General features: G+C 34.3%; 2 long non-coding RNA genes across 2 annotated transcripts; both read left to right on the forward strand.

Moving 5' to 3' along the window:
* The first annotated feature begins 1,212 nt into the window (after positions 1-1,212).
* LOC131594629 (uncharacterized) lies at positions 1,213-17,636 on the forward strand. Its single transcript, XR_009281433.1, has 3 exons — positions 1,213-14,829; positions 14,908-14,988; positions 16,491-17,636. It is a non-coding gene; the product is annotated as an uncharacterized LOC131594629 (long non-coding RNA).
* Positions 17,637-19,624: 1,988 nt separating this feature from the next.
* On the forward strand, positions 19,625-21,691 carry LOC131598962 (uncharacterized). Its single transcript, XR_009282461.1, has 3 exons — positions 19,625-19,833; positions 19,912-19,992; positions 21,523-21,691. It is a non-coding gene; the product is annotated as an uncharacterized LOC131598962 (long non-coding RNA).
* Positions 21,692-25,423: the final 3,732 nt, after the last annotated feature.

The raw sequence follows: 25,423 nt of genomic DNA on the forward strand, positions 1-25,423 counted from the left end.
ACTTCCTTGCTTAATGATTGATGAACCATTATTGGCTTTTGATTGACATCTCCAACACTTCTTTGATGTGTGTGGATGAACGCTTGTGATTGAAACCTTTGTTGAAAGGTGTACTGACTGATTCTCTTAAAATAGAATACACAGCCAAAATTAACTGAGAACTACCCTGCCCCAGGTTATGATCAAGGGTTTTAATTAGTACAAGAAAGAAACTTCTACTTCTTAGTCTCAGAGGGGTTGACGAGGGATTAACATCCTTATATCTCCACTGTTTAGGAATTGAAACAATGCCTGTACATCGTCAGTATAGTCCGCTCAAAAGCATACTGTATGAGGTTGCAGTATTGTTTTCGTCATTGTAAGACCCATAATTTTAAAGTAACAATAAGTATCAGGGTTTTGGACTAATAAGGGAGTGAGAAGTTTTTCGATCATTAATCCAAATAATTGTCTATAAATAACACCGAGTTGTTGAGACCTTGCTAGAACACTACCAAAACTTTAGTAAGATCGGCACAATGTTCTAATAATTCTAACTATCTATGCAAAATATTCTAATTTTAACCACATTTAAATATGAGTTTACTAGGCTGACCGGTCGAAGCAATTCAACACTATGCAAAAAATTAGCAGGCAAAATATTTCGAGTTTTAACATGTATCAGACTATTTTATTAATCTATGTTACACGTAGATCATGTCGATAATCTCGTTTTATTTTTTCGACGCTATTTACAATCATATTTTACCTGCCTGAATCTGTTTAACCGGGTTTTTTTATTTTTAATTTTAATCATTTTCAGTCTATTTTATTAAACTTCGCTCCGCATAGATCATTTTCATATATTCATTTTTAAAATTTGTATCCAACTGCTATTCGTTCCGGTCCCCTTTGTTACAATTTTGTTCGTGTAAAATAGTATTTCTTTTCACTTCATGTAGTATACTTAAAATCTTGTAGCCCAAATTATTTTAAATTCTACACGTTTACCATTAGAGTGATTAAATTAATCATTTAATTTTTAGAAAACAAAAAATATCATGATATTTTCCTTCAAGTAATCATTACTTATGCATGTGTGAGAGAGACATCTAATGGTTAGGAAGCATGCTTATCTCCAACACTATTTTATCCAATGGCTCTTAATCAAGCCTAGAGCTTATAAATACATAACATTAGATAATCCATAATTCACACAACACACAACTCTTACTCTCTCTCTCTCTCTCTCTCTCTCTCGGCAGAACAACAACATAAAAATCTTTCACATTCTCTTCTCTTCTACACCAATTAAATCACTTGATAGCTCACAAATTATTTAGGTATGAGTTATTTTCCTATTATTTATTAGTAATATAAACTCTTGTTTGTCATTTATGATCTTGCAAGAAAATAATGACACTTATATGTTGAGACAGGTTAAACTTTTCTGGAACTATTTAAGACTTTGAAATTATTGGTTTAAAAGTATCAACTCATTTATTTGGAAGTACTGTATTTCATAAGAACCTGATATAGATTACGTATATTAGAATTTTTTTTAAATATAGATTTAGAATTGAACCGAGGAAGGAGAATAATTTATTCTCAATTTTTATAGAGCCATTTGATATATTACTGTGTTTAATAACTACACCTTCACTTCTTTTAATTAAAAAGAATACATCCTTAATTTTATTTCTTTAAAATAAATGTTATTTTAATTTGGGATAGTTTTGAAAGAATGGGATAATAATTGCGTTAAAGTTTTTAAAATGGATTCTAAATTGGAATTACTATTTTTATTCTAATTTATAATTTATTTGTTGTATGTTATTTGACTTAGAACGTATATACTATGATAAATAAAAATGTATGATAATTATTATGAGTTAAATTAGTCAATGTTATTTTTTATAAATTATAATTTTAAGAAGTTAATAATAATAAGATATTTTAATTTTAATTTCAAATAGTATGGTTTTAGTATTATATTTTAGTTTAACTATTTCAATAACAATTTATTTTAAGTTATGGTTTGATTTATATTTTTTTGAGGAGACATATTTGATTTTACTGATGCTTTGAAATAAATGGTAGTTTTATTGTTCTAATTTTAATTGAGACTAGACGGAAACAAAAATTATGTGAGACTTAAATTGATTTATAATTTCTCTACTTTGTTTTGAAGATAAAATTTATATTATATAAATATGTCCTAATTAACTATACAAAATTACTGTGCATATAAACTTTGTTTATATTATATTACTTGATTTGTTGGTGTTTTTAACAACGCTCTTATTATTGTTGAAAAACAAAAGAGAAATTATCATATATTTGGTATGAATTCATTTTAAGATGGAAAATAATAACATTTTAAGGACTTTTGGATTTTGAATGATATCTTTTAAATGAAAATGGCAAGAGCCAATTGTTGATATAATAAATGAATTTAAAATAGTGATTTAGAAATCTTTGAATTAGTATGTTATTCTTTTAAGAAAAAAAATTCATTTTCTATTTGAAAAGATATATTCTTAATATAAAATATTTAGTTTATGGGAAATAAAATCTAAACCTAATTGATTAAGTAAGTGGCCAAGGTAAATCCCTCATTATGGATGTAATTGGGTTAGTGTTAACTTAATTAAATGGTGTATTTTAAAAGGTTGAAAGTGTGAACGGGATAGAGACCTAGTCGAGAGAGAGAGACATACCGTTCTCATGTAGCGTTAGTTGAATGTGTTTGACGCTTGCTAAGGTAAGGGCACTTTCTAACGATATTATATATGATTGAATGCATATGTGCTGGTATGAATGATTGTGTGCCCGGTTGGGGATGTGTGTTTCTGTTGTGATCCTAAACTTGATAATGTGTTTTCATATGATTTATGAAAATATATGAATTGACTTGTGGTTATGATTACATATGTGAAGATTATGTAAGTTCATATGATTTGTTGAATATATGAATTGACTATTGAGAAATATTATGGTGCATTTGCATATATGTGCTCATGCATATCATAGTTGTGTGTATGTCGAGAGGACTGCACCAGTGAGGACTCTAGAGGACGAGCCCACCTAATCCTGCGGAATTTTATTGAGTTGGTTTCTGTTGAGATCACTTCTAGTGAGGCAATACCTTGGTGTCTGTTGAGATCACTTTTAGTGAGGCAGTACCTTGGTGTCTGTTGAGATCACTTTTAGTGAGGCAGAACCTTTTAGTAGGATGTGCCTACGACTCTCTGCGGAGAGGTTAAATTCCGGAATTCATGCATGTGAGGAACCTGGTTAGGGGGATCACACCATGTAGAGTCAGCATTAGGCTATTGGTGCATTATTTTATTTATTGAAATAAATATTGTGACTGTTATATATCATGTATTACTTGCATGTGTGTATTCTTTCGTATATGCTATTTTTAGATCGTGACCCTCTACTATTATTTTGTTCTGACTAACGACCACCCAGGCTGTTAGCAATTGGGGATAGTTAAGGTATCTTGGTGTCGTGAAGACTTGCAAGATGTGAATGTCTTTGGCTAGGAGTTCAAGATCAGCTTAGGGTTTTGTTTCAGAGTGTTGTGTGTGTTTGTTTGGGAAGTTTGTTGTTAAAGCTGAATGCTTAATTTGTGTGTGTGGTTTTGAACTTTGCTTGTTGTCAAATACTCTGTACGCAATTATATTTAAGTGGTCAAATATTTCATGACCTTGGGCATTGCGCTGGGCCTATTTATGGAAAAAAACTTAGTTCGAAAAGCTCGTACTCTGATTTATCATTTTTATTATTCCTAAAAGGACAGTGGTCCATATTTTGTAAGGCATTAATTTTGAAAAAAAAATACACTCGCGTTGTCAAAAAGTGGGGTGTTACATTGTGGTATCAGAGCTTTGGTCTAGATTTTCATGGGGCTGTGTGAGTCGGGTGTCCTAAGCTGATCAAGTGTCGGGTTTAATGGGAGTAAATATTTAGAGTCCTATGTGTTATGTGCTTGGTGTCTTGAGTCAAGCATGATATATGCTTAGGTAATCGATTGTTTCTTAATTGGAGTTAATGTACCCTATAGTACTTCAGTAAGAAGGATAGTTATAACCCTAGAGCATCAGTCGACTTTGGTCGATATGTGTCTCTGAATTCTTTGGATGTGTTGGTATAGAAGGGACAAAATTGAAATCAAGTAAGAATTACAAGGTATTTCTTTGGTAATTATATGGATTAGTAGTTATGTTTTTTCTCGTCACTCAGAGATGCTGAGTGGAGACAAGTGGAAGTTAAACTTACAAATGATTACGATTAAGAACCTTATTTGAGGGGACCTTTTGAGAAAAATTATTGGATGTTCATTCTGGAGATATCAGAATGAGATGAGATGAAGCTTATTGACTATTAAGAAGATTTTATCACTTTGGAATTGAAGAGTAGATACGGATGTCAATTGGAAATAATTATAATACTTGGATATCAATGGAGCGTCTTCTCTAGGAAGAAAATGGGTGTTGAGCGTTAAAAGTGATCGAACCAGGGAAGTTATACAACAGTTATACTTTTGGCAGGTACCTGAAAGGTTAAAGTTGGTTTCTTATGTTAGATATGTAATTAAATGTATTAAGTAAGAATCATGTCATGATTAAAGGTAGGATACAAAGTATTACCCGGATAAGTAAGAAACTATACATAGTTATGGACGTTGGTGAGTATAAAGGTTGATATGAGATGAGGGTACAAATAGTATCATGAATTTAAGTGATCATAAGAGTTGAAATGGGAAAGGGTTAAATTATTCAAATCATGGATGACAATGTTTAGAAATTTACTAGGAATTTGGAGGAATAATTTGTATAGCATTAGATCGCGAGAAATATGTTTGTTGGTATCTTAGTAAAAGTTAGAAATGAATAAGAAAATCGATGAGTGAATAGACGTGCCAGGATGATTAGCAAGAACTTATGCGGAAAAGATTGAGTTGTGTTATAAAAGAATATTATGATCTTTGGATAGTCACGATAATTAAGATGTTTTTGCAATTAACAAGATAAAGGTTATGATGTGTTGGGAAACAACTATAGGCGGTTGATTGCTGAAATTTTGAATTTCTAAACTTTTAGATGATCGATGAAGATCTAGTATGAGGGTCTTTGGAGTTGGGGTATAGAAAAGATGGTCTATCGCAAAGGAAGATTGAAGTGGTGCACAAACAAGGAAGTGAGAAGGTAACTCACATTTTTAAGAGAGGTTGACAACCTCGTCGTTTAATTGGTCAAAGTTAAAAGGAGTTGTAAGAAGGACTACAATGAGATACCTCAATAGAATATGAGAAGGAGACAGAGCATTACATCAAGTGTGTATGCTATAAATGGTGAGGTTTCACTTGGACTTAAATCAAATATTTAAGAAGTGGTATAAGTGGAAGGAGACTAATCTCGCAGTTGGAAATCTTTTATCACAAGGATAATGAGTATTATATTTATGACTAGAAGGAAACTTACATTTGAAATCAAGATGGTAAATTTAAAAGGGAAAACGGTGTTAGAGATGTTACTTATGTTAGTTAAGAATTGTTAGGCCAAAAAGTTCTTTTGAGAAAAAGAGAATTTAATTGTAACAGGAAAGAAAATTAAGAGAGATTGAAAGCATGTTTGGGATAACACGAAAGACGTGATGTGCCAATAGTGATGTTCAACAAAGAGGAACATCTAATGTTAAGGAACTCAAAGATAAGCCAGGTAATGATTTGGAAATAAGGTAGATGTGTTAGATTGTGATGTAATAGTTTAAGACTGGTGTAAAGTGAATTGTGTCTTGTAGATGGCATAATTTTGGCATGTGGAAGAAAATTTAGGGAGTTTCAATCACCAACTGAATGTTGGGATGATATTATTATGATTGTAATTTCGAATGAGACTAGAATCTAAACATATACAATTCTCCACATTAATGAAATCAAATGAGTAACTAAGGATTTATGGATGTTGGTGAGTTTGTGAAGTTCTCTACGTAGATGACACAACTTCTTTTAGAGCCAAACAAGTTAGATTGTAGTCGGTGTAATTGCGTTTACTACTTTGAGGGATACTTAATAATTATTCAATGCTAAGTGAGTGTTAAAGGAGGCTGTAACTTGTTTTGGGAGATTGTGTCTCATTGTCGAGATCGAAGTAGTAGGGGATTGAGGAAATATTTAGTAAGCATCAATGGAATTATTTGACCCTTATGCCTTAGATGAATTTGAGCACAAGTTGCAAATAGTGCTTTTGTAGTTAGGCAAGAATGGTTTGTGTTACCATCATGGTTGTCGCCTACATATTGACAAATTGAGGAACTGATCACCCTTAATCTCTTGTTAATAGTAGATAGAATCGTGTTGAACGAAACAGACGAGTCTTGCCACAGCTTTGGTAGTGCGTAAAGTTAATTAGCATTTTATCATGAGGATAATTAGTCACCACTTAGTGTGAACCTAGTGGAATGGGTTGTGACGTGGAATCCAAAGGATTACTGTGAAAGTTTGAGCATGTACCTAGGATCATAGAGGGATTTTCGATACGAATGTGCTCTTGTAAGATTAATTATGATTCTATAACATAGTGGGATGTCTAGTCTTACATATAGAGTCTGAGTCAGTGTGACTTTGTAGAGGGTTGCAATAGGTGCACGATCGTGTTAGTAACGACGTTAGTAATAACAAGTTGAGTTGTTGCAATTACCTTAAGTTTCGAGGACGAAACTTCTTTTAGGAGGGTAGTAATGTAAGACCCATAATTTTAAAGTAACAATAAGTATCAGGGTTTTGGACTAATAAGGGAGTGAGAAGATTTTCGATCATTAATCCAAATAATTGTCTATAAATAACACCGAGTTGTTGAGACCTTGCTAGAACACTACCAAAACTTTAGTAAGATTGGCACAATGTTCTAATAATTCTAACTATCTATGCAAAATATTCTAATTTTAACCACATTTAAATATGAGTTTACTAGGCTGACCGGTCGAAGCAATTCAACACTGTGCAAAAAATTAGCAGGCAAAATATTTCGAGTTTTAACATGTATCAGACTATTTTATTAATCTATGTTACACGTAGATCATGTCGATAATCTCGTTTTATTTTTTCGACGCTATTTACAATCATATTTTACCTGCCTGAATCTGTTTAACCGGGTTTTTTTATTTTTAATTTTAATCATTTTCAGTCTGTTTTATTAAACTTCGCTCCGCATAGATCATTTTCATATATTCATTTTTATTTTTTGATAAAATACGTATCCAACTGCTATTCGTTCCGGTCCCCTTTCTTACAATTTTGTTCGTGTAAAATAGTATTTCTTTTCACTTCATGTAGTATACTTAAAACCTTGTAGCCCAAATTATTTTAAATTCTACACGTTTACCATTAGAGTGATTAAATTAATCATTTAATTTTTAGAAAACAAAAAATATCATGATATTTTCCTTCAAGTAATCATTACTTATGCATGTGTGAGAGAGACATCTAATGGTTAGGAAGCATGCTTATCTCCAACACTATTTTATCCAATGACTCTTAATCAAGCCTAGAGCTTATAAATACATAACATTAGATAATCCATAATTCACACAACACACAACTCTTACTCTCTCTCTCTCTCGGCAGAACAACAACATAAAAATCTTTCACATTCTCTCTTCTCTTCTACACCAATTAAATCACTTGAAAGCTCACAAATTATTTAGGTATGAGTTATTTTCCTATTATTTATTAGTAATATAAACTCTTGTTTGTCATTTATGATCTTGCAAGAAAATAATGACACTTATATGTTGAGACAGGTTAAACTTTTCTGGAACTATTTAAGACTTTGAAATTATTGGTTTAAAAGTATCAACTCATTTATTTGGAAGTACTGTATTTCATAAGAACCTGATATAGATTACGTATATTAGAATTTTTTTTAAATATAGATTTAGAATTGAACCGAGGAAGGAGAATAATTTATTCTCAATTTTTATAGAGCCATTTGATATATTACTGTGTTTAATAACTACACCTTCACTTCTTTTAATTAAAAAGAATACATCCTTAATTTTATTTCTTTAAAACAAATGTTATTTTAATTTGGGATAGTTTTGAAAGAATGGGATAATAATTGCGTTAAAGTTTTTAAAATGGATTCTAAATTGGAATTACTATTTTTATTCTAATTTATAATTTATTTGTTGTATGTTATTTGACTTAGAACGTATATACTATGATAAATAAAAATGTATGATAATTATTATGAGTTAAATTAGTCAATGTTATTTTTTATAAATTATAATTTTAAGAAGTTAATAATAATAAGATATTTTAATTTTAATTTCAAATAGTATGGTTTTAGTATTATATTTTAGTTTAACTATTTCAATAACAATTTATTTTAAGTTATGGTTTGATTTATATTTTTTTGAGGAGACATATTTGATTTTACTGATGCTTTGAAATAAATGGTAGTTTTATTGTTCTAATTTTAATTGAGACTAGACGGAAACAAAAATTATGTGAGACTTAAATTGATTTATAATTTCTCTACTTTGTTTTGAAGATAAAATTTATATTATATAAATATGTCCTAATTAACTATACAAAATTACTGTGCATATAAACTTTGTTTATAAAACTGTTATGATTTTCAAAACTTGATTTGTTGGTGTTTTTAACAACGCTCTTATTATTGTTGAAAAACAAAAGAGAAATTATCATATATTTGGTATGAATTCATTTTAAGATGGAAAATAATAACATTTTAAGGACTTTTCGATTTTGAATGATATCTTTTAAATGAAAATGGCAAGAGCCAATTGTTGATATAATAAATGAATTTAAAATAGTGATTTAGAAATCTTTGAATTAGTATGTTATTCTTTTAAGAAAAAAAATTCATTTTCTATTTGAAAAGATATATTCTTAATATAAAATATTTAGTTTATGGGAAATAAAATCTAAACCTAATTGATTAAGTAAGTGGCCAAGGTAAATCCCTCATTATGGATGTAATTGGGTTAGTGTTAACTTAATTAAATGGTGTATTTTAAAAGGTTGAAAGTGTGAACGGGATAGAGACCTAGTCGAGAGAGAGACATACCGTTCTCATGTAGCGTTAGTTGAATGTGTTTGACACTTGCTAAGGTAAGTGCACTTTCTAACGATATTATATATGATTGAATGCATATGTGCTGGTATGAATGATTGTGTGCCCGGTTGGGGATGTGTGTTTCTGTTGTGATCCTAAACTTGATAATGTGTTTTCATATGATTTATGAAAATATATGAATTGACTTGTGGTTATGATTACATATGTGAAGATTATGTAAGTTCATATGATTTGTTGAATATATGAATTGACTATTGAGAAATATTATGGTGCATTTGCATATATGTGCTCATGCATATCATAGTTGCGTGTATGTCGAGCGGACTGCACCAGTGAGGACTCTAGAGGACGAGCCCACCTAATCCTGCGAGATTTTATTGAGTTGGTTTCTGTTGAGATCACTTCTAGTGAGGCAGTACCTTGGTGTCTGTTGAGATCACTTTTAGTAAGGCAGTACCTTGGTGTCTGTTGAGATCACTTTTAGTGAGGCAGAACCTTTTAGTAGGATGTGCCTACGACTCTCTGCGGAGAGGTTAAATTCCGGAATTCATGCATATGAGGAACCCGGTTAGGGGGATCACACCATGTAGAGTCAGCATTAGGCTATTGGTGCATTATTTTATTTATTGAAATAAATATTGTGACTGTTATATATCATGTATTACTTGCATGTGTGTATTCTTTCGTATATGCTATTTTTAGATCGTGACCCTCTACTATTATTCTGTTGTGACTAATGACCACCCAGGCTGTTAGCAATTGGGGATAGTTAAGGTATCTTGGTGTCGTGAAGACTTGCAAGATGTGAATGTCTTTGGCTAGGAGTTCAAGATCAGCTTAGGGTTTTGTTTCAGAGTGTTGTGTGTGTTTGTTTGGGAAGTTTGTTGTTAAAGATGAATGCTTAATTTGTGTGTGTGGTTTTGACCTTTGCTTGTTGTCAAATACTCTGTACGCAATTATATTTAAGTGGTCAAATATTTTATGACCTTGGGCATTGCGCTGGGCCTATTTATGGAAAAAAACTTAGTTCGAAAAGCTCGTACTCTGATTTATCATTTTTATTATTCCTAAAAGGACAGTGGTCCATATTTCGTAAGGCATTAATTTTGAAAAAAAAATACACTCGCGTTGTCAAAAAGTGGGGTGTTACAGTCATCCTCCCTTTAAAGGCTTACGGCTTAGCAGGAGTTGAATATCACAAAACACATGCAAAGTAAATACATAATTAAAAATGAGTGATAGCGAAATAATTTATTCAAGACAAACATATGCAATGCACTGATGATGATTATTAAAGCAAATAATGTCTATCATAAGTCAAATGTTTAAACAAGAAGGAAAGAAATTGCAAATGAAAGTAAATCTAATGATCTAAAAGTCTATCTTTCTAGCCATCCACAGCATTAGCTATCTTGTTGTGATTAGGCATGGGAGCAGTGATCACATTAGGAGTTGCAGGAGGGTCGAACTCAATTTCACCAGTGTCGATCATATCTTGGATCTTATTCTTCAACGGCCAACAATTCTCCGTGTCATGTCCAGGACTGTTAGAATGATATGCGCACCTCGCATTAGGCTTGTAACTAGGAGCAGAGGTGTTAGGATTCTTAGGAGGACCCCTCAGAGTGATCAAATTTGCCTTTAGCAGATGTTGTAAGGCTTGAGCTAGCGACATATTGATCTTTGTGAATTGATGTCTGGGTGTATCTTGTTTGTTTTAACGACCTTGTTGAGGCACCGGTGTGGAGCTCAGAACTGCCCAAATAGATTAATCATGGCTTATCCTTTTCCGCCCATACACAACATTGGAATATGACCTCCCATTGGAATGCTTCTTTGTAGTACCTGAGGATGTAGCCATTTGAATCTTACCACTTCGAATACCACTCTTGACACGTTCCCCAATCAGTATGAGTTCAGTGCATCCAGATGATAAACTTCCCAGCAAATGACTATAGAAAGGACCAGTTAGTGTACTCATAAACATATCGACCAATTCTCTGTCAGCTAAGGAGGGTTTGACTCTTCCAGCTAGATCTCTCCATTTTTGAGCATACTCCTTGAAACTTTCCTCGGATCCCATATACATGCTTTGTAGTTGCATGCGAGTTGGTGCGAGGTCAGCATTGTATTGGTATTGCTGATAAAAAGCAACAACCAAATCTTCCCAGGTACGGATGTGGGTACTCTCCAGTTGATAGTACCATTCGAGTTGAGTTCCAGCTAAGCTCTCTTGGAAAAAGTGGATCCAGAGCTTCTTATCAGCAGTATGAGGTTGAATCTTCCTTACATAAGACCTCAAGTGTAGTTTAGGATAGGAGACTCCATCATACTTAGCAAAGGCGAGAGTTTTGAATTTTGGAGGAATAACGACCCCAGGAACGAGTCCAAGCTCTTCAAAATCCAACCCAGGTACCTTCTGAATTTCCATGCTTCTCAGACGCTCTTGTAACATCTTGTATTTGTCATCGGGATGTTCGTCCTCATGGTAATAGTCCTCTTCTTCTTTGGAGAGTTTGGCAGAATCATGGTTACTTTTTTCATGAGTTTTGATACTAGCATCATCATCTTGCTCATCCTCATCACTGTCTTCAGAGGCTTCGGCATCCCTGAGTTGCAAGATCGGTCTAAGCTTTTTCACCAGAGTCTTCTTACCCTTCTTCCTCTTCTTTTTAGTCAGCATGGCTTTCAGCTCTTCTTGCACCTTGGACAAATTCATAATCAAGGCTTGGAACTCAGTGTTTTGAGCTTGGAGATCCTTAACTGATTGTTCGAGATTAATGATGCTGAAGTAAACAGCGAGGAAGGATGAGAGACCTATTGTAAGAAACCTGTTATACGATGTTATGAATGCAAATGCAATATTTTCAAGGATCTTTAGGCATTTAGTTAGCAACATTAGAAAATGATTTGGTCGCGTCTTTGTCTGAAGAAATTTGACTTTCGTCTGTGAGTACCCTTCTTTGAGAATCAAGCTCACCATATCGAGTGGGTCATTGCCTCCGATTCGGGATGCTTCTGAATTTGAAGGTACATGGCTAGAGAAAAATAAATCCTCTTGCCCCTCGATAAGTATTGAGTCTCTGAATTGGAAGGTATGTGGCCAGAGGAAAATAAATCCTCTTGCCCCCTGACAGGAATTCAGTCTTTGATAAAGGCACCTGAAATTGTGCGCCCTAAATTCCTAAGATCCTTGAAAGGGTTAGTTAAATCATGTTATGCTTATGATGTCATGATGTCATGGTGTTATGCGAATGCAGTTCATTAGGCAAAGCGTGAGACAGTAAGGGCGAACAAGTCCTTTTAACAAAACCTGCAAGGAAACGAAGGTTAGTAGCAAACACAGGCAAGTCACACAAGTCACGCAAGTCACACAATTTTTGGCTTAAGGCTTGCATGGGGTCTGATCAGGTGTCCTTCCCAAGGGTATTTCTATGGATAAGGAGATTTCAGCAACGGGTTCTACAAGTTATCCATAATTGTCAGCCCTTCTAAAGCACCCTCGGACATGATGCATTTGCATCATGCAATTATACTTTGAGAAAGGACCTATCTGAATTGTAGCATCGAGTAGCGACTAGTTCTCAACATTTGTCAAGAGTAGTCCCCACACTACGTTCCTAAAGGCTAGGATGGGTTAAGGGTAACTAAAGGTCCTTGAGCTCCGGCGCACCTGTAGACACATACATAGACCCCCTCATTTGAGAAAGGTGTGCATATGCTATGGAGTCCTAACTCAAGTGTGAACTTCATATTGACTCATCTCCCACATATGTGAAAGAGGTCGCCATGACTATGCCACTCCTAATCTTAAGTTTTCTTGAATCCGGGTATAGGATTTGTCCTTCAGTTATTCCCGAAACGCCCTTGAAAAGTAAAGCAAGCAAAGCACACAATAGAAAACATTTAAATGAATCCTAAACTTTTAAGGTAACCCCTCTTTTATTCGAAAAATCCCCAGCAGAGTCGCCAGTTCTGTAATACGGTGAACTGACTTTAATCAAAATGTCGCGGTTAAGCAAGAGTTGCCACCAACTTTTATTTTATCCAAATTAATTAGAAAGGCTAAAAGAACAGGAAAAACCTTTTAAATAAAAACAGAGTTCGGGGGGTAATTATGTAAAGGGAAGGTGTAAGGCACCCTTTACATCCATGGTTTTCCATGGGCTCTTAATTGCTTTGCTCGTTTTGAAAAGAAATGTAGAAGAATATAAAACGGACTTTAGCTCGTAAATGAGCGTAGCCATTTTGAAGGTTTATGAGAAAGAATATGAAAAAGTTTTAGAGCAAGGCAAAGCAATTAGGGGCAATTACCTGGTTGGATGAAAAATGTTCTTTTAGCCTTTCAGGGTGAAAGAGTCTATCCATGCTGTAACTCGGTGAACTGACTTTTATTTTATAAAGCAACAATGTTGCGGTGAGCATGAGTCGCCACCGACTTTTATTTTGTCCAATGTTAGGAAAGATAAAAAGTACAGAAAAAAGACCCTTTTGAAAGAAAACGGGCTCGGGGGGTAAGTTATGAAAAGGGAAGGTGTAAGCACCCTTTTCATCCGTAATTATCTACGGGCTCTTAACTTGCTTAGCTCATGTTTGTTTGTTTTGAGTTGAAAAGAAATATAAGGACTTTAGCGTAAATGCGTAGCCTTAGTTTTTTTGAAATAGTGTGGAAAAGATGTCTTTTATTGAGCTAGGCAGGCAAAGAGAACTACCCCAATTAATTAGTCCTTTTCTGTACTTTTTACGATTCCCACGATCATCCACACTATATAGAATTAGGAAATCCTTGTTATATTGGACATGCGGGTCATCGAAGGGTCTTCGAGGTCGTTTGAAGTAGGGGTGATCGTATCCGAACCAATCCAAAAGGAAAACCGCAAACCGAACAAATCCAAACCGAAAACCGCAAAAACCGCGTTTGGTTTGGATGGTTTTGGATGATTTTTGAGCCAAACCGCACGGTTCGGTTCGGTTTGCGGTTTTCATTTTCCAAAACCGAACCAAACCGCATATTTGACTAAACTTTTGAATTTCTATAATTAATTTATTATATTTTCAATCCAATTGCAATATTGTACACTCACAACACGTGACTCACTATTCCTTCATTATTCCTTTTATTCAACATTTCAACTTTATTCTCTGATTTCTCTCTCACTCATTCTAGAGAAGTATTTGGTGTATATGTAGTAGTATTTGTGGTGTCGTTTTTTTTACCTCCCTGTTTCACTTGGGAGGACGGCACGCTAGACCCTTCACGCGAAATTTGTAACATCCCTATTTTTATTAATATTTTTATTAATTATATTAGTAATTATATTATTTGGTGTTTTTAATAATTGCTTATTTATTTAGTTATTATGTGATATAATAATTATTTGAAATATTTAATTGTATGTGTGTTTGTGTTAGTGTTATTTGGGTTTATTAAGTTGTATGAGAGATATAGCTAAATGGGCCTAAGTGATAGATTGGTGGGTTAAGCCCAAATGACATAAGTGAGATAGTAAGAGAAGGTTAAGGTTTTAGAGGTTACTATTTTCATTTGGGGGAAAAGATAGGAAGAAGAGAAAAGAGGCAAAAGGGAAGAGAACAATGGTGGAAGAGAAAAGGTAGAAGAACTCTCATTTTCGCAGCTATGTTTCAGCAAAGAGTCGCCTTAGCAAAACGGACGTATCTCTCAATCCAACCGTTGGATCGTTGCGGTACTTGGATACAACGTTCCTGACCCATAGAGGTAAGTTCTGACCGGAGCGATTTTGATTTTGAGGATTTTAAGTTCGTCTGATAAGCTGATTCCCGAACTGGTTTTTAGGTGTGTCTCCTAGTGATGTTAGAAAGGATTTCTTTTGGAGAAAAGCTTAGAGTTATGGTGAAAGAGTCCATATTTACCAAGGTAAGGGTGGGGTTCTTTCATGCTAAAGGGTTGTATGATAGTATGTTATAGTGGGTTTAATTCTATACTTTGATATCCATGTTCTTCTATGTTGCAATTTTGGGTATTTGATGATTTGTTGGAATGTGATGATATAAATGTGATAAGTTGTGTGCAATTGATAATCTATGTGTATTAGATTGTTATGTTTGTTGTGAGTAAACCATTGATAGTGAAATAATGGATTTTGTTATAGAATTGGAAAACAATGGAATAGAAATATAATAGTTGAATTGAAATTAATATAGTTTAATTATTAATTGGATAGTTAAATTATTAGTTGAATTGATTCCAATAAGTCTATGTGATTGAAATATACTTGAACTTGGACCAATTATTCGGTTTATCGGTAAATTACGGTATTTTGAGAAATTGTTTGTAATTGTGTTTTGGCTTGAATATGTATGTTGAGAAATATATATTGTCATGCCAATGATGTTGTTTTGATATTGATTCTTTATGGTTAGTTGGTTAGCATTAATTCTAATGACTAATTGCTTGATGTTGAAAATGTGTGTTCATGTATAATTGACAAAAATGAGAATTAACATGAGATAGTATGATTACTAGTGTTAATTGGATTGTGTGAATCGTAATTGATTAATTGGCCTCTCATATGTGAATGATGTGTGTGTGTTGTGAATGTTGTGTACAATTGGTGGATAATTCATAGAGTTAAATTATTGTGATATATGGAAAGTTAAGATGGTAGAGATGATCTTAATTGCATATATTTGTGAGATTGTACATACATTCATATCATAGTGTGCCTTGAAACATAGGTGGAATTGCTTTGAAACACAAGCGTGGCTTGGATTCTAGAGTGAATCGGAAAGCGGTAAACTATATGTTTACATTTGGTGGCTTTGGTCTTGTCCGGATCTGAAGCGTGGCTAGATTCTATATGAATCGGAAGCGGTGGAACTTTGGGTCCATATTGGGTACCACATGCATAGAGTCACATGTCTTGCATTGAGTTACATTGGAGTCATGTGATGTTTGAATATATGTAATTATGTGATTAGGTGATTGTTATGTGTGCATGAGATGTGATAATTAAATTTGGTGATGTTTGATACATGATTTTGGTGATATATGTAAATGAAACGTATATGATGAGAATGCAAATATATATATATATATATATATATATATATGTATTAATGATATATGTATATATGTGGAATATATGAACCATGTTTTGCCATTGTTGATAGTTGTATTAATTTACGTTGTGATTATGAAGTATATGTTATTATGTGCTTGAATGACATACTTGTAAACTTGAATACATTGTTATAGGTGATAGTTAACATTATTGTTGTGATGCAAATTGCTTATATTGAGAAGTGGTGAATTGTGTATGATTTTATCTTTGCTATATGTATTATCATACTTTCCTTTATAATGTTTGATATCTCACCCCTTCTACTGATGTTTCCCCTACCATGGGAAATGGGCAGGTACTCAAGTATAACTATGGAAGTTTGTAGGTTCATCGTATCCAGTTGGTGTGTCGCTCTGATACGTAGCACTCGGGGGTTGTCTATATTGTTGTTTCTATGTTGTTCATGTTTTAGTTGTTGAGTTCCAAATTGGATATTGAGAAGTACTATGATGTTTGAATTTGTTTCCGATTAAATAAGATGATTTGTTTATAAAGCTGAATGTTATGATTCCGCTGCATATTAAAATGAAGTTGGTTTGTCTAAGAGCTGTTATAAGTTGCTTTGTGCTTACCTGAGATTAAAGTGCTATGTATCTGTTTATGAGTTGTTAATATGAAGTAAATGTGATATCCCAAATACTTGTTGATAGTTTTTAAAATACTCTGATTTCACGCATGATATTTTCGGGTAGAATTTGGGGTGTTACATTAGTGGTATCAGAGCAGGTCGGTCCGTCCGGCCAAGTTGTCGAGTCAGTTGAGTAGTGTGACAGTTGAATGATGTTAGTGTTTTATTCCTTAGTACGCGACATGTGTGTGAAACACTGTTGGTACTTGTTCATTTTGTTGCAGGGTTAGTTTGAGCGAAGTAGGGAAGAAGCTGTACTTCTTGGATATGTTTCAGTTGTAAGTTATTGGTGCAATATATTTCTTAAGGAGACAGATCAAGCAATGTAGAAGTTTGTTGGTTTCCGAATTCGAAGGTAACATGGATTTAAGATTTTGGTTGTTTAACAAGTCGGAACGTCTTGGAATAAGGACAATTGTTATAAGATGGAATTTAGGAAGTTGTCATATTCAGCATTATTGGTGGACTGTGAAGTTATCAGTTTAAGTAACCGTTGCGTAGGATGTTGACGTAAGAATAATTATTAAGCGACGAATTACGGTAGACCTTGTCAAGGGATCCTTGGCAAGAGATTGGAAAAGTTGTCGAAGTTGTTGGAACGTTCAAGTCGGAGTTAGAAATGCGAAGGGACGAGTATGATTCCAAGAATAAAAAGTGTTGATAGTGGTGTAAAGGAATTATGTTCTAATGTTATCACAAGGTGTGTGTTAGCATGTTCAGATGATTTTGGGAGTTAATGAAGTATGGTACTTTTGGTGACGTAAAGGATTCTATTGCAGTTAAGTAACGATGGTTTACGCTACCATTATGGTTGTCGGCTATCTATTGACAAATTGAGGAACTGATCACCCTTAATCTCTTGTTGATAGTAGACAGAATCGTATTGGAATGAGATAGACTTGTCTTACCAGCTTGATAGTATTGGAAGTGAATGAGTTTGTGCAAGATGGTGCGATGTTCTTTAGGTTGCTTGCAACTTTGGATGTTCATGAGGAAAGAACAATTGAGGAATTGTCGATAGTTGGCGCATTTGCATAAGTGTTTCATGAAGATGTAAGTGATTTACCGCCGGAATGAAAAGTTGAGTTTTCGATCGATTTAGTTCCTGGAACTAGTCCTATATCGATGGCTTCATATTGGATGCCTGCTTCTGATGTTGAAAGAGTTGAAGAGTCAATTTGAATATTTGTTTGAGGAGAGGTTGATTCGTTCGAGTGTGTCACCGTGAGGTGCATCTGTTTTTGTTAGTTAAGAAGAAGGAAGGTTTTGCAAGGCTTTATGTTGAAACAAAAAGGACAAGTTGTAGCTTATGCTCCAAAGCAACTTAAGATTCATGAGAGAAATTATCTGACGCAAGATTTTGAGTTGGCCGCCGTTGTTTTTGTTTTAAAACTTTGAAGGTAATACTTATTTGGATCGAGATTCGATGTGTATAGTGACTACAAGAGTTTGAAGTATTTGCTTGATCAGAAAGAGTTGAATATGAGACAGAGAAGGTGGTTGGAATTCTTGAAGGACTAGGATTTTGCTTTGAATTATCATCCGGGAAAAGCGAACTTTGTAGCAAATGAATTGAGTAGGAAATAATTGCATATGTCTATGTTGATGATTCAAGAATTAGAATTGTTGGAATAATTTTGAGATTTGAGTTTGGTATGTTGAAGCTTACTTGTGGTATTCTTGATGAGATTAGAGAAGGTCAGAAAATCAGATTTGAAATTGGTTGACAAGATGAAATTGATTGATTGAGGATAAGGTGATAATTTTTGGATTGACGAGAACGGTGTCATGAGATGTCGTGATTGAATTTGTATTCCAGATGTTTCGGATTTAAAAAAGAGAATTTTTGGGATGAAGGGCATCAAAGTGGTTGAGTAATTATCCTGGTGCTACTAAGATGTATCAAGACTTGAGAAAGTTATTTTTGTGGCGAGGTATGAAGAAGGATATTGCGGAATTTGTGTATTCGTGTTTGACTTGTCAGAAGTCAAAGATTGAACATCAGAAACCGTCTGGTTTGATGCAACCGTTGTCCATTCCTGAGTGGAAGTGGGATAGCATTTCTATGGATTTGTTTTGGGTTTTTCTAGGAAATCGATTAATTGTGAGGCAATTTGGGTCATTGTAGATGGATTGACGAATTTTGCTCACTCTATTCCGATAAGCAGGGATTATCCGATGGAGAGACTTGCAAAGTTGTATTTTGAAAAGATTGTGAGTTGGCATGGTATTCCATCGAGTGTTGTTTCTGATAGAGATCCGAAGTTTACTTCTAGATTTTGGAAAGTTTTGTAGAGTACTTTGATTATTAAGTTGTGTTTGAGTTTTGTTTATCATCCGCAAGTTGATGGTCAAACGGAGAAGACGATTCAGTAACTTGAGGATCTTTTGAGAGCTTGTATTTTGAAGCTTTGTATGGTCGAAGGTGTGGAACGCCTTTGTGTTCGTGTGATTCTGGGGAGAGTAAGTGTAGTTTTGGAGATGAGATGGTAGTGTCGATGGTATTTTCGAGGACGAAAATATTCTAAGTGGGGGAGAGTTGTAACATCCCTATTTTTATTAATATTTTTATTAATTATATTAGTAATTATATTATTTGGTGTTTTTAATAATTGCTTATTTATTTAGTTATTATGTGATATAATAATTATTTGAAATATTTAATTGTATGTGTGTTTGTGTTAGTGTTATTTGGGTTTATTAAGTTGTATGAGAGATATAGCTAAATGGGCCTAAGTGATAGATTGGTGGGTTAAGCCCAATTGACATAAGTGAGATAGTAAGAGAAGGTTAAGGTTTTAGAGGTTACTATTTTCATTTGGGGGAAAAGATAGGAAGAAGAGAAAAGAGGCAAAAGGGAAGAGAACAATGGTGGAAGAGAAAAGGTAGAAGAACTCTCATTTTCGCAGCTATGTTTCAGCAAAGAGTCGCCTTAGCAAAACGGACGTATCTCTCAATCCAACCGTTGGATCGTTGCGGTACTTGGATACAACGTTCCTGACCCATAGAGGTAAGTTCTGACCGGAGCGATTTTGATTTTGAGGATTTTAAGTTCGTCTGATAAGCTGATTCCCGAACTGGTTTTTAGGTGTGTCTCCTAGTGATGTTAGAAAGGATTTCTTTTGGAGAAAAGCTTAGAGTTATGGTGAAAGAGTCCATATTTACCAAGGTAAGGGTGGGGTTCTTTCATGCTAAAGGGTTGTATGATAGTATGTTATAGTGGGTTTAATTCTATACTTTGATATCCATGTTCTTCTATGTTGCAATTTTGGGTATTTGATGATTTGTTGGAATGTGATGATATAAATGTGATAAGTTGTGTGCAATTGATAATCTATGTGTATTAGATTGTTATGTTTGTTGTGAGTAAACCATTGATAGTGAAATAATGGATTTTGTTATAGAATTGGAAAACAATGGAATAGAAATATAATAGTTGAATTGAAATTAATATAGTTTAATTATTAATTGGATAGTTAAATTATTAGTTGAATTGATTCCAATAAGTCTATGTGATTGAAATATACTTGAACTTGGACCAATTATTCGGTTTATCGGTAAATTACGGTATTTTGAGAAATTGTTTGTAATTGTGTTTTGGCTTGAATATGTATGTTGAGAAATATATATTGTCATGCCAATGATGTTGTTTTGATATTGATTCTTTATGGTTAGTTGGTTAGCATTAATTCTAATGACTAATTGCTTGATGTTGAAAATGTGTGTTCATGTATAATTGACAAAAATGAGAATTAACATGAGATAGTATGATTACTAGTGTTAATTGGATTGTGTGAATCGTAATTGATTAATTGGCCTCTCATATGTGAATGATGTGTGTGTGTTATGAATGTTGTGTACAATTGGTGGATAATTCATAGAGTTAAATTATTGTGATATGTGGAAAGTTAAGATGGTAGAGATGATCTTAATTGCATATATTTGTGAGATTGTACATACATTCATATCATAGTGTGCCTTGAAACATAGGTGGAATTGCTTTGAAACACAAGCGTGGCTTGGATTCTAGAGTGAATCGGAAAGCGGTAAACTATATGTTTACATTTGGTGGCTTTGGTCTTGTCCGGATCTGAAGCGTGGCTAGATTCTATATGAATCGGAAGCGGTGGAACTTTGGGTCCATATTGGGTACCACATGCATAGAGTCACATGTCTTGCATTGAGTTACATTGGAGTCATGTGATGTTTGAATATATGTAATTATGTGATTAGGTGATTGTTATGTGTGCATGAGATGTGATAATTAAATTTGGTGATGTTTGATACATGATTTTGGTGATATATGTAAATGAAACGTATATGATGAGAATGCAAATATATATATATATATATATATATATATATATATATATATATATATATATATATATATGTATTAATGATATATGTATATATGTGGAATATATGAACCATGTTTTGCCATTGTTGATAGTTGTATTAATTTACGTTGTGATTATGAAGTATATGTTATTATGTGCTTGAATGACATACTTTTAAACTTGAATACATTGTTATAGGTGATAGTTAACATTATTGTTGTGATGCAAATTGCTTATATTGAGAAGTGGTGAATTGTGTATGATTTTATCTTTGCTATATGTATTATCATACTTTCCTTTATAATGTTTGATATCTCACCCCTTCTACTGATGTTTCCCCTACCATGGGAAATGGGCAGGTACTCAAGTATAACTATGGAAGTTTGTAGGTTCATCGTATCCAGTTGGTGTGTCGCTCTGATACGTAGCACTCGGGGGTTGTCTATATTGTTGTTTCTATGTTGTTCATGTTTTAGTTGTTGAGTTCCAAATTGGATATTGAGAAGTACTATGATGTTTGAATTTGTTTCCGATTAAATAAGATGATTTGTTTATAAAGCTGAATGTTATGATTCCGCTGCATATTAAAATGAAGTTGGTTTGTCTAAGAGCTGTTATAAGTTGCTTTGTGCTTACCTGAGATTAAAGTGCTATGTATCTGTTTATGAGTTGTTAATATGAAGTAAATGTGATATCCCAAATACTTGTTGATAGTTTTTAAAATACTCTGATTTCACGCATGATATTTTCGGGTAGAATTTGGGGTGTTTCAAAATTCGGAAGGAGAATGCGCCCGTGGTGGGATGAATTTTGTTTCAGTTCTTCCTACGATATCACACGAACTTTCTTATTGTCCTACGAGTAGGAAAGGGGAAAAAAGATCTCAACTAAACCCTAAGAGTTTGCTAAGTGTGGGGATTCACCTAGACTAGAAATTCTGGAGTCCGGGGGGTCGGTTATACATAGGGAAGAGTTTAAGCACCCTACATATCCGTAGTACTCTACGGGAACCTTCTCTGTGTCATTGTGATTGTGTTTGTTGCTAATGATTGGGAAAGTTTCTCCTTTGTGTTAGGAGAGAGAATTGAATTGATTTAAAAAAAGACAGACAGACAAACAAACTGACTATTTTTGGTATTTTATTAGCTCGCTGAGATTCCTTGTGAACCTCATGCCTACATATCCCTAATGGAAGTCAGAGCTTAATGTAGTTCGGGGAACTAACTAGGGAAATTAATTATTTTTGGTGCCTTGCTTGAAGCTCAAGGTTGAAGCTTTGAATTAAATCTCTGTTTACAGTAAAGAGACATGAAGTCATCTTTATAAAGAAGTATTTATACAATTCCACCACAAACATTAAAAGAGTGACAGAATAACTGAATTCATTTCATTAAGAGAGTGACCTTACTTGTGTGTTTGCAAGTATGCTAGTATCTCTTAAATGAAAGAAAGATGCTCGTCCAATTTAGGGAAAGTTAATCACATGTCTGGGTTTTACTGCCATCTCATGCCTTTCAAAATCCTAAATGGGAGACTTTGATTGAAATTGAAATGTGTAATGTTTGTTTGTTTGAATGTGGTAGAGTAGTAAAAATATCTCTCTATAGAGATAAGCTATGTCTATCTACTGTATAAAAGATTTGATTTTTTTAGCTGGCTTGCATGAGGCCCAAGCTTGAGGCTTTTGATTGATTTATTTATTAAAAGACTGATTTTTTTGGAAGCTAACCCTTTCCAGGGGTTTTGACTCAGCAGGAGAAATTGACTATTAAAAGACTGAATTTTTATCATGTTTTTGGAGGCTGACCCTTTCCAGGGGTTTTGACTCTTTTGGGGAAATTATCTCTTAAGAGAATGAATTTTTGGATTTGAATGAGTGATTTTGGAGGCTGACCCTTTCCAGGGGTTTTTATTGAAATGAAAGAATGATTTGGAGGCTAACCCTTTCCAGGGGTTTTTGTTGAAATGAAAGAATGGTGTGGAGGCTAACCCTTTCCAGGGGTTTTTGTTAAAATGAAAGAATGTGTGGAGGCTGACCCTTCCCAGGGATTTTTGTTAAAAATGATGGCAGAAAGATTATCTAGTGAGACTTCTTGTTTAAAGCCCAAGATGAAGGCTTACACTGACTGAGGATAAACAAAACATGGGTCCTAGACTCTGCTAAGGAAGATTAATGAAGATAAGGGTGACAGAGATTGTCCATGTCTCTCATTCCAAAAAGTGTACTCAATATGAAATTGAGACAATCTTAGCTTGTCTACGGTCTGGTTTAAATTGGAAGAAACTCACCAGGGTATGTTAAAAGGTGACTAAAGACCTGTTCCTATGTTTATAAGAAACCTGATGGGTCCTTGTATACAAGCTCAAGAGGAAGCTGGAAATGCTTTTAAGAAGCTTGTGGGTCCTTGTACAAAGCCCAAGAGGAGGCTAATTGAGGGTCCTTGTTATAGCACAAGAGAAAGCTATGTAGTTTTGAACTTATTTTGGCTCTAAGCAAGTGGGTAAGAGGTTTCACCGGGAATAATTCCTCTTTAGGTGGATGTGTCCTATTTTTTTGGATTCCAAGGTGTTAGACGCTGGCCTAAGGATCTAGAGGGGGGGTGAATAGATCTCACAGAGTTTTTCGGAATTATTTCGAACTAAAGCGAAAGCGGTTCTAAATCGACTTGCGTCTATTCCGGACCGTTATTGCAAGGGTCGAATATGTGACAAAACCACAAGATAATTGAGATTAACGATGAAGTGATATGTTATCGAATCAATACGTTTCACAGTTGAAAATCAATTAACTTCTAAATTGACAAACTTTGGTTTGCAATGCAGTAATAATGGAATAAGCAAAAAGACAAACACTTGGTGATAATGTTCAAATTGATGATGATTCAAGATGTGGTGAATTGTGATGTTTATGCAGAATCTTAATTCACAATTTTAACACTTGAATCGTTAATCAATTTTGCAATTATGGCCAAATATGAACATAACGTAAATGAAAAGATAAAAGCGACAAGAACACGATATTTTTTCAGGCAGTTCGTCGACCGTCCTCGCTACGACTACGTCTGCCCCCAATTCCAAATTGAAATTGGGAAATCTTCCATTAATGTTGAAAGCAGTTTATACAAAGAAGAAAGCAAAGCGATAAACAATAAACCAAATTTGTCGATCCTTTGAATCTTCTTCCCCCTTAATCTTGAGCCAGATCAAGGTGTTCCAAGAGCTTCACTTGATCCCTTTTCTGCAGTGTCTTGAATTGCCTTGAACCCTTGTTCTTCAATCTTCACACTCAGATGGATCCTTGATGAAAACTCTTGATAAAAACCCCCAAGAATCACCTATCTTGGAGGACAAAACCCTCGGATTTTATTCACCAAAAACCCCACAAATCTTCACCCACTAGGAATCTTCAATTCCATTCCATGGACGTTATCGAACTCGATCACTAAACCTCAACGCAAGAATGATTATGTGTAATTGTGTTGGAGATGATGAAGAACGAAGATGAGAAGCCTTTGTGTATCTTTCAGTCGTTGGTGTTGTTTTTTGCAATAATGAACCTTGGACAATATATATGCGAGCTTATCAGTTGGAGCAGAGAAAACCAAAATTTTTGGCATTTTTGATCAATTAGGTCGACCTCTTGTAGTGCTTAGGTCGACCTAGAAGAGGTGCATTAGCTTTGAATGATATTTGCTCCCAGTTAGGTCGACCTGTTAGGGAAGTAGGTCGACCAGAATTCTCTTCAAATGCGTTTTGGGACATTCCTTCAGTTTAGGTCGACCTAGTTGATGTGTGGGTCGACCTAGCAGAAGTGTATGGAATTTTCTCCATTTTAGGTCGACCTGGATTGACAGTAGGTCGACCTAGCTGCTGCTTTTCTGCATTCTTCTTGTTTTGCTTGTGTTGAGTCGACCTATAGGCATAGTAGGTCGACCTGCTCTGTCATAAGTGACCAATGCTTGCTTTTATGCTTGTTGAGTTTGCCATGAATCAAAAACATCTTTGTGAGTGTGATCTTGTATTCACATAAGGTTTTTGCCAAGATGTTTCACCGGGAATAATTCATCTTGGGGGTTTGAACTACAAATCTCTAATTAGGAAAGAGCCTTCACCGGGAAGACATTCTCAATCCTAGGCCATATTCCTATAATATATATAGTTTAACTGTCCTAGGGTTTACACTCAAACGTAGTTCTAAACAAATATATGTACAGTTTATATTTGACAGTAATTTAAACAAAGACTGTAAATTGAAAGCTT

This window comes from Vicia villosa, linkage group LG4, assembly GCF_029867415.1.
Source record: "Vicia villosa cultivar HV-30 ecotype Madison, WI linkage group LG4, Vvil1.0, whole genome shotgun sequence".
Classification (NCBI taxonomy): domain Eukaryota; kingdom Viridiplantae; phylum Streptophyta; class Magnoliopsida; order Fabales; family Fabaceae; genus Vicia; species Vicia villosa.